The sequence below is a fragment of the Mus caroli genome, unplaced genomic scaffold, assembly GCF_978045245.1.
Source record: "Mus caroli unplaced genomic scaffold, Mus_caroli_1 scaffold_6, whole genome shotgun sequence".
Taxonomy (NCBI): domain Eukaryota; kingdom Metazoa; phylum Chordata; class Mammalia; order Rodentia; family Muridae; genus Mus; species Mus caroli.
Genome location: NW_028227261.1, coordinates 35,176,222 through 35,186,745, shown reverse-complemented (window position 1 = coordinate 35,186,745; position 10,524 = coordinate 35,176,222).

Below are 10,524 nucleotides of genomic sequence, written 5' to 3'. Positions count from 1 at the left end.
GATGATGAGTCCAGCCTCCAGAATAAAGGACAATATTTGTAAAACATGTATGTGAGCTAAATGTCCAGAAGACATTGTGTGTGTGTGTGTGTGTGTGTGTGTGCATGCTCATGTGTATTACATAGGGAGACTGAAGACATAGTTAAGTGGTTAAAGGTGTTTATTGTATCTGGCCTGCATGGAACATGTCTTTAACAAGCAAATATCTGTAAGTTCAATCCAACCTGGTCTACAACCTGAGTTCCACAACAACCAGGAATGTTACACAGAGAAACCCTATGTAACAACAAACAACAACAAAAACCCATCAAACAAAAGTGTATGGTGATTTTGCAGGAGACCCAAGTCTAGTCACTAATGCTTGGTGACTCACAACCACTGTATTTCCAAATCTGAGGATTCAACAATTTCTTCTGGCCTCTGTAGCACCTGCACACATTCACACAAATGCACGCACATAAATAAATTTAATTATTTTTTTTCATTTTATATACGTGTGTGTTGTCTTCATAAATGTGTGTACACTACCTGTGTGCCTGCAGACTGAAAAGTCAAGGAGAGTGTAGTGAATCATCTGAAGGTGAAGAAGGCACACACAATTGTAAGCTGACTTAAGGATCTGAAATCCTACCCTGGATTCTCTGCAATAGAATCTAATGCTCATAACCACTCAATATCTCTAGCCCTAGCAAAATAAATAAAATAATTCAATCTTGCCTGGTCATAGATGCCTTTCTTCCAACATTCTGGAGACAGAGAAGAAGTGATGGACATCTCTGTAATTCCAGGCCAACCTGATCTACTTATTGAGTTCCAGTCCAGTTAGGGTGAGATAGTGAGAACATACCTAAAAATAAATGAATAGGGCTGGAAAAATGGGTCCACAGTTAAAGCGATGACTGGTCTTCTCAGGACCCACAAGGTGGCTCACAGCTCCCTGGAACTATAGTTTGAAGGGATCAAACACCCTCCTGTGCCTTATGTGGGCACTGCAGGCTCAATATGCATAGGCATACATATAAGCACAGCATGCTTACAGACAAAATAAGTAACAAACATATCTCAAAAACATCAAAATAAATGAATATGGAAATAAATATGAATATGATCCCAGCACTGAGACAACAAAGGGATGAGGAATAAACATTCAAGGTTATTATTGACTCGTTAATCAAAACAAAGTAGTGGTGTTATGGAAGCCAGGTGCAGTAACATAAATCTGAAATCACATAACCAGAAATACTGAAGTAGAAGGATTACCAGGAACAGAATGAGGAACATGAAGTGCCTGAGCAAACAAAGGCTAAAAACGAAAACCAAAATACCCTGCTTTTCAAATCCCAGCAGAGTGACCAGTCATGGTTTGCAAGCAGCTAGATCTTAAAGAGCCTGCACCCAAAATGGCCAGTCTCAAAGCAGATAAATGCTTCTTAATACATAGCGAACTGTTCTCTCTGTACAAACAAGTACACAAAATGAAAAATTAAGCAAGGCCAGAAAGGTTTTCTTAATAGTGGTACAAGTGCCCCATGCCTGTGGGGTGTAGGTCTCTCTCTCTCTCTCTCTCTCTCTCTCTCTCTCTCTAAGAAGCAGCTTGCTGTGTTTCTGTCCACAGTGCCTATTCTTCAGCAAAACATTTATGTCACTTCTAGTCTGGTGACTTCTTTAACTCCTGCACTAGGAGCTGGTCATTCCCAGCACAACATAACATTGTGAGCAACAGCCTGAGAACTGGTGAGTGCAGCAGCTATCTGACATCCTCCTTGAGCCTTGCTCTTGTAGCCCTGGTAGCTGAGGCCAACTCCAAAGTGAAGTCAATATTCACTTTGATTTCTCATTGTGGTTTTCTTGAACCAACTGTCAAAAATTCAGCTTCAAACTGTGTTGTCAAGATGGATTCCAGTCTTCACTTGTCTAATTCCAATGACAGGGTCTATGTTGCTCATAAAAGACCTATGTACAGTTTGTCTGATGACCTGCTATCTTCCTTTTGTTGTGGTTGTGTGAGGGTATTGCTTTGAATTGGGCTATTAATCAAGATTGTGCAGAAATTCACTATAATCTCACTAGTGACTAGATAAACCATCCTGACCTTGAACTTGCAGCCATCTACCTTCCTCAGCCTCCCCAGCCCTGGGTTTGCAGCTGCCACCCATCACATCTTCTTTCCTTTAGAAAGGAACATTTTCTTTAGTGGCATCCAGGACACTGAACTCTCCTGACCTCACTCCACCCCTCAGGATGATCTCTCATTGCCTCTCTTGGGCTCTTTCCTGGTTATCCAATCCACCTCCAGAAGATGAGATGTCCCCATTACTGTCATAATGAGACAAGTAGTTCTGACCTAACATCCTCATCTGCGTAAACACATCTATAGCAATTCCCAGTTGTGTTAAAACAATATCAGATTTACAAAATCCAAACCTGCTTATAATTTCATCCCTCCAGAGGTGGGACACAGGGATACTGAGTTCAAAGTCAGCAAGGACTCCATACTGAGCATTGTGAATTATATGAAACCCTAGAGCTTCGAAAGTTGAAGAAAAATAAGAAGTTGTAGATTTATTTTTAACTCTGGACTTGTGGATCCTGTAATCCCAGCACTCAGAAGGTGGAGGCAAAAGGATCATTGGAAATTTGAGGTTAAACTTGACTACATAGTGAACACCAACACTGACTTGGATACACAGTGTGACAAATCCTGTATTAAAATATAATAACAACAAAAAATGAAATGGAGACAAAGGAAATTGAAGAAAAAAATTCATCCCTATATACATATCAAGATAAACTTGGCTCCATTAGATACTATCTCAAATAATGAAAGTAATCTGGCATAGTACACATGACTGTCAACCCAATAATTAGCATGTAGATGCAAGAAGATAAGGAGTTTAAGGAAATCCATAGCTACATAGAAAATTCTAGGTTAACACTGGCTACATGGAATTAAAGGGAGGCAATAGAAAAAAGTGTTATGGTATACTATGGGAAAAATGTACCTGTTGCCAATCATAATTGCATGAGTTTGATCCCAGGAACCCACATATGAGAACAAAAGAAATTTGTCCCTAATATTGTCCTCTGACCTCTTCATGTTCTGACTCCCAACATACATATCAAGTATACTTTAGATATGCTCCCTCTCCAATATACTCCATCTGTTAAAAAAAGAATCCCTTTCTAATTGTCCATGTCAAAACCTCTGACATCATTTTTGACTCCTTTGTCTCTCAAGCAATATCTAATACCTTGATGCTACTCTCAAGTATGTCTTCACAACTTATCTAGATTGATTGGTCTTTTAAAGACAACTGGTAATTGACCATTAGACTTAGTCATGTGTTTGAGTGTAAAAAAAAAAAAAAAAAAAAAAAAAAAAAAAGCAGGTTGAGGCTGATTTTTTGGAGTGGCTTAAGGAAATCATAGACTGGAATTAAAGTAGAATTAGAGTCTGTGAATATAGACAGCTTTTTCAAGTCTTTTTCAGATACCAGAGTTACTAGGGTAGGCTCATAGATGATGTGAAATAGATGTTGTGACCTACAAATTTGTGTTGTTCTGGGAATGTTCAGCTCCTAGTACAGAAGTAAAAAACTTCACCAGACATAAACTGACGTAAAATTTTTAATGGAGAGTAGGTATGTTGGACAGTAACACATTATACTTATTCTTTGAGAGAGAGAATTGGATTCCAACAGGAGTGGGACATTTGCAATACAGTTAAGGTACATACCCTTGCTTCAACTTGCGTTCTGTGCATTGATTTGAGCAGATGGGGGAGTGGAGTGCAGAATTTTTTAAACAGTGACTCATATAACCATACCTGTCCTCCATGAGACTAGATGCTATGGGAATAGGTTCTGTAAGCTCTAGTTGATTGTAATACACAATAGCTCACTCAGTCAGAATATAAAACCAGGGGATTTTGTTTCTCATTTTTAGCCTTTGCTTGTGTGTGTTTCAGGCACTTCATGTACCTCATCCTGGTCCTGGAAATCCTCTTGCTTCAGTCCCCAGTGATTATGTTGCAGATATCTGTCATGGTACACATCTCCCTATGTTTTAATATTGCTGTCTTCTGAGAGGCTCTCCAAGAGCCTGACAAATACAGAGGCAGATTCTCACACGGAACAATGGGACTGAGCACAGGGTCCCCAATAGAAGTATTAGAGAAAGGACTGAAGGAGCTGAAGGGGTTTAGAACCCAATAGGGAGAACAACAATATCAACCAACCAGACGCCCCAGAGCTCCCAGGTACTAAACTGCCAACCAAATAGTACATATGGAGGAACTCGTAACTCCAGCTGCATATATAGCAGAAATGGCCTTGTAGGGCATCAATGGGAGATTAGTCCTGTGAAGGCTCAATGCTCACCTAATCAAGGCAGGATTAGGTGAGTTTGTGGGTTGGGGAAAACCCTCATAGAAGGGGGTGGGGGGAGGAGAAATGTGACAGGGTGACTCCCGGGAGAAACCAGGAAAGGGGATAACATTTGAAATGTAAAGAAAGAAAATATCCAATAAAATTTGTATCAGGAATAACCTTGAGTATCTAATCCCCCTCCATCTGCCTTCCTAAGCTCTAGATCCTTGTGTGTACAACCCTTGTCTAAATTACACACTCCTGGGGTACTACTCAGGGTCTGGTACATTCTGGACAAAAACTCTTATCAGTAGGACTACTTCCACATCTCCTTCTGAAGTTTGTTAATGCCTGATTCACAGAGCGAAGAAAGAAGAGTTCTCCTGTGTATTACTGTTGAGGTGAAATCCAGGTCACATCAGGTTCAGTTTTCTGTGCACAATTTGCTGATGTTGAGCCTGTGCACAAGCTGAGGCAACCACAACTCCTCTCTTGTTTCAGAACATGTCAGGACCCAGGAAACCCTCCACTTGAGTTACTATATCATTCCCGTGCCTCACTCCTGTTAACCTCCCTCCTATTCTATGTTTGTGGGGTATCTTATACTGTATGTAACAAGCAAAATGCTTTTAATAACTTATTTCTTTTGTGAAGTGTTATTTTACAGAATTACTTTGAATTTCATACAGGCAATAGCATGTTTTTCACTGCCATCCTTTTTATGGGTTTATATTGTTCCATTGTATGAATATATCACAGGCTATTTATCCAGTTATGGACATTTGCCTTCTTTTTTAAACCTTTTGTTATTACCATCAACACTACTATAAACATTTGTGGGAGCTTTTATCTAGATGTGTATTTTAATTTTTCTTGGGTGTAAATATAGAAGTGGATTTGCTGGGTTATCTTATAATTGCATACATGATTTTCAGCACTGGCATACTTTTATATGCGGGTGTTTTGGCAGGCAATAGGACACAAATATTCCTATTTCTCCATGTCCTCAATGTCTGTCCGGGTTATAGTCATAACAATGTTGTTTTACCTTTCATTTCAGTAAAGACCAATGGTGTTGTTGGCCATTTCCCACCTTTTTGGAGACATGTCTTTTCATCTTTCCCATTTCCTTTTTAATGATCTTATTCAGTAATTTTGATGTTTTAGAATTTATTTGATACGTATTTTGTCTGTATGAGTTCCTTGCCTGTATGTGTATCACTGAGTCATGTGCATGCAGAACTCACATAAGGCAAAGTAGATTATTTGGTCCCCTGGAACTCCAGTTATGGAGACTTGTGAGTGACCATATGGGTGCTGAGAAGAGCAGTCTTTGCTTTTAACTGTGAACCTGTTTATATAGCCCTATTTATTTATTTCGAGACAGTGTCTCTCTATCTAGCCCAGCATTGACCTGAACTCAATATGTATGGCCTTGAATTATAGAGACCTTCCACCCTCTCTTTCTCTGCCTCCCAAATGAGGGAAGAAATAAAGCTATGAGTTGGTAAGATTGAATTCTTTTAGTCTTTTAACGGGCTGGAGAGATGACAGAGTGGTTATAAATTTTAGATGCTCTTATAGAGAATGCAGGGTATTTTTCCAGCTCTAACACTCAGATTACAACTACTGTCCTGTCATCTTCAGAGGATTCAGCAAACTATCCCTGACTTTTCAAGCACCAGGAACACAGGTAGTGCACACACATTCATGCAGGCAACACACACACATATAAAATGAAAAAAAAAATAAAATTCATTTATGAGTATGTGTTTGTGTGAATTTCTTATGTACAGTTTGCCACAGAGGCAAGAAGAAATAATCAACATGCTTTCATTTTGTTTGGTTGGGTTTTTGCTTGTTTCTTTGTTATTACATATGGTTTCTCTTTGAAACAGTCCTGGTTGTTCTTGAAATCAGTTTGTAGCCCACACTTGTCTTGATTCACAGATTTTCATGTGTTAAAGGCATGTGCCACTGCAGGCAAGATGTAATACACAATCTTAAGCACTTAAACATTCCTTTATTCTTCCTAGATGCCATCACACACACACACACACACACACACACACACACACACACACACACACACACACACACATACACACACACACACACACACACATACACACACACACACACACACACACACACACACACACACACACACACATGAGAATTCCTAAGAATACTATTTGTTTGGTAAGTTGTAAAAATTTTTTTATATCTTCTGGAGATTGAACTTACATAAATGTTTTACTTTTTTTTTCTTTATTCTGAATTCTGGAGGCTGGTGTCATGATCAAGCATTCACCCTCCTATATTGTGGGATGAGATGTCATGTGGGTTGTGGAACTGAATGTGGGCATGAGCCAAATGTGGGAACAAAATTCTAAATGCAAAATGGTCATATATTAATTCAAACTCAAGAATGAAGCCAATAAAATTGCCCTGCACTCATTAAGCTCTAGTTGTTTGTAAAGCATCAGAGGTCACTCTGTAAGGATACAAATCTCAGGGGATTTTGTTTTTCATTTTTTAACCTTTGCCTGTGTGTGCACAAGGCACTTCATGTACCTCATCATGGCCCAGGTAAACCTCTTGCTTCAATCTTCTGAGTGATGACATTACAGATTTGCATCACTGCACCAGGCTCTCTCATTTCTTTCTTGTGTTTTAAATTTACCCAGTAGCCAAGCAAAACTTTGACTTTTAATCCTTCTGATTTTGCCTTCCAAGTGCTATGACCCGTATGTGTGCACCCATTGTGTAGCCCACTATCCTGAGGTCCTATGCAGGGCTTATTTCATGCTAGACAAGCCTTCTATTAGCAGAGATACTTCTTCAGCCCAACATGCCCTTCTGGAGCATTTTTGTACCTGTTGGACAGATCTGAGCAAGAAGCATTCTGTAATCTGTTAGTGTTGAAGTGAAATTTGTACAGAAAAGTTTTACCATTTTCAGTGCACAATTCAGGGATGTTGAGCCTGTTCACAAGCTGAGAGAATCTTATCTCTTGTGTAGTTTCAGAACATGTTAGCACCCAGGAAACCCTCACTATGGGTTAAATTATTTTTTTCCTTTCTCTTCATCACTACTATTAACCTCCAGGATAAGTTCTATGCTTGTGGGTTGTCTTACTCTGTATACAACATGTAAAAGGTATCCCATAATTGATGTTTTTTGTGGAGGGTTTTTTTTGGAAGATGCTTTCAAGTTCATCCTGGTTGAGGCATGTTTCAGCATGCTATATAGGTGAATAGCAATTTATTGGACTAATATAGCACAGCTTACATATTGATTAACTGACATTTGGGTTGATTTTACCTTTTCCCATTACTAACAATTTTACTGCAAACTTTTGTGTAAAGTTTTCTCTGGAAAAAATGTAGGAGTGGACTTGCTTGAGCATTTGATAACTACATTCATTTATGTCATTGCCCTACTTTTTCACTGGGGACTTTGCTCTATTTCCACCAATAGGGAACAAGTGTTCCTAGTTTTTCTCTTCTTTGAAGTCTGTCTTGTTATGAATCAGAACTTTATTGTTTTATCTTGCATTCCAGTAATGGGCAATACTGCTGTTGGCCAATTCCGTTCTTCTTGCAGGCATGTCTTTCATCCTTTCCCATTTTCTTTCGTATGATTTTATTTTTTATTTTGTTCTTTTTGAGATTTACTCTTTTATTATTATATTTGTATGAGCATTTAGCTTCTGTGAGCCAAGGATTAGCCTCAGCATGGACAGGTCAGCAGAGAAAAGGGGTGCCTGGGAGTAACAAAAAGAATGACTCAAACTTAAATTTTGGATTCATGCTGGTGACCTGGGTTCTGCTTGATCCAGCTTTCCAGTCTGTCTCTCCCAATGTTCTGTTTTATCTCTAGAGATTTCTCTGTCTATATTCGGTTTGCTTCCTATTCTAAGAGAGCTCTCTGTCCATGCCCCACTTGATTGTGTGTGTGTTAGTTCTCAAAGCAGTTTTCTCTTTCTTTTCTGAAAACATTCTATGGATAGCTAATCTTCTGCAGAACACTAACCTAATCTTTTATTTTACATATCAATCCAAACATTTTCTCCTGGTTTCCTTTTGATTATCTTAGGGAACAGCATCCTATGGCCCCAGCCCTTTGATTCTTAGGACACAGCAAGCACATAATTTTTTTCTTAACATTTCAAAAAAATTCAGAGATCATTCTGCCTTTGTTTAGTGCTATGCACACTCCAGTGTAGTCTGATTGGCAGGCGGAGAGGCCTCAAAGTACTCACAAGGCAAAGAGTTTCATTGAAACTTAACCTCCTGGAACCAGGTGCACTAATCACCCATATACTCATACCCTATCCCCACGTTAGTCTGTTGTATGGACCCACGTGCTCTCTTTTAGTATTATTTCATTAAAAGTGACTTTTAAGATTGAATTCTGACATACCTAAGCCTTTGCCAGTGTTCCAAGGTCCTAGAAAGTCCTTGAAGCCAACAAACTTGGAATTCAGTGAGAATGTTACCTATTCAGTAACATTCACATTTACTTCTAGTAGATATGTAAAACTAATTAGGCAATACAAAGAATGGAGCCAGAATACCTCAGGGCTGGTCTTCAGAGTGATTACTTAAGACAGAAGCCAGTCTCACTCATACCAGGGAACTCAACTTGACCTAGCTAATAGGTGGGTTTACCATGTAAGAGTTAGGGAATCCCACTGAGACAGGAATCTTTACTACAGCCAGGTATAGCAGGCTACATTGCATATTAGAAGCAAGTTTTTGAATTCTGCTGACAAATGGAGATTCTCCACAGATACTTAAAAGAACAGCCAAGTTACACCCATACAAGAATTTATCAGGGCCTAGGAAATAGGGGGTTGTGTTATTGCTTTATTCATGAGAAGGTCTGCTAGTGCAGAACTTCCTGGTGCTACCTTTCACAAGGCTCAAAAGAGTAGCACAAATTGTGACTAGGGTGTGAAATCCTTACCTGTCATTAGCTGACCCTAAGTAGAGCTGTTTTATATTTACTGCAAATATTACCTGGTTCCTGTAAGTCCTCTTGAAGTCATTCCTTTGTTTTGATTCAGATAACTTCAATGTACTTTGCCTGCTGTGACATCCTACCCCTTTCATTTTCTGTATTATATAAGACTGGTGTTTACTTTGTGACAATACATTCAGATTCTACACAACTTCTGGTGTTGAGTCTTTCTGTCATTCACAGACTCCTTGCCATCTGCAACCAGAGACCCCGTCCTAGACAGACAAGGGACCAAGAGGGTTTTTGGCATTGTAGCACAGACAAAAAGCTAGTAAGGTGGGACCTTGTCTGGAAATTATTGTTTCTACCACACCTGGCATGGACACCCTATGTCCCAGGATGACCTTGAACTCAAGAATTGACCTGCATTTGTTTCTGCCTGTCTTTGTATCGTTTTGACATCCTAGATCTTAGTGTAGCTGGCTTTGATCCTTTAGATTCCTGAAGCCCCTCACACAATTCATATTGCATTCTTATTTTTTGCACAGTTGAGATAGTATATATTTTAAAAGTCATGCATATCTGGGCAGTAGTGGTGCATGCCTTTAATGCCAGCACTTGGGAGTCAGAGGCAGGCAGATTTCTGAGTTCGAGACCAGCCCGGTCTATAGGGTAAGTTCCAGAAGAGCCAGGGCTGCTCAGAGAAACCCTGTTTTGGAAAAAAAAACAAACCAAACCAAAACAAAAAACCCTCATGCATTTAGAATACTTTCCCATAGACTTAAGGGCTATCCTGAAGGTTCCAATATTTACCACTTTGCTGAGACATAGCCACATCCTCAACTCTTGGACTTGTGCTATTTTTAAATTATCATGAAGTCATTAATGTTAACAGAGTGGACATCCTCAGAAACAAAGTGTCCTCCACTGGCAATGGGTAAAGAAAATATTTACATTATTACACAAACAAGCCTCATGACCACAGCAGCCCTAGACTCTTGTGGGGGCTCACAACAGGGTCCTGTTTCAGGAGAAAGAACCATGTCACTCTGTCTCCACCACGACCATTCTAGGCTTCACATATATGTATATTTGTCCATCATGTACATGCAGTGTGCAAAGAAGCTAGAGGGGGGTGTTTGACTCCTGTATTGTCAGTTGAAATCCCATGGCAGGTTATCAGACTGAA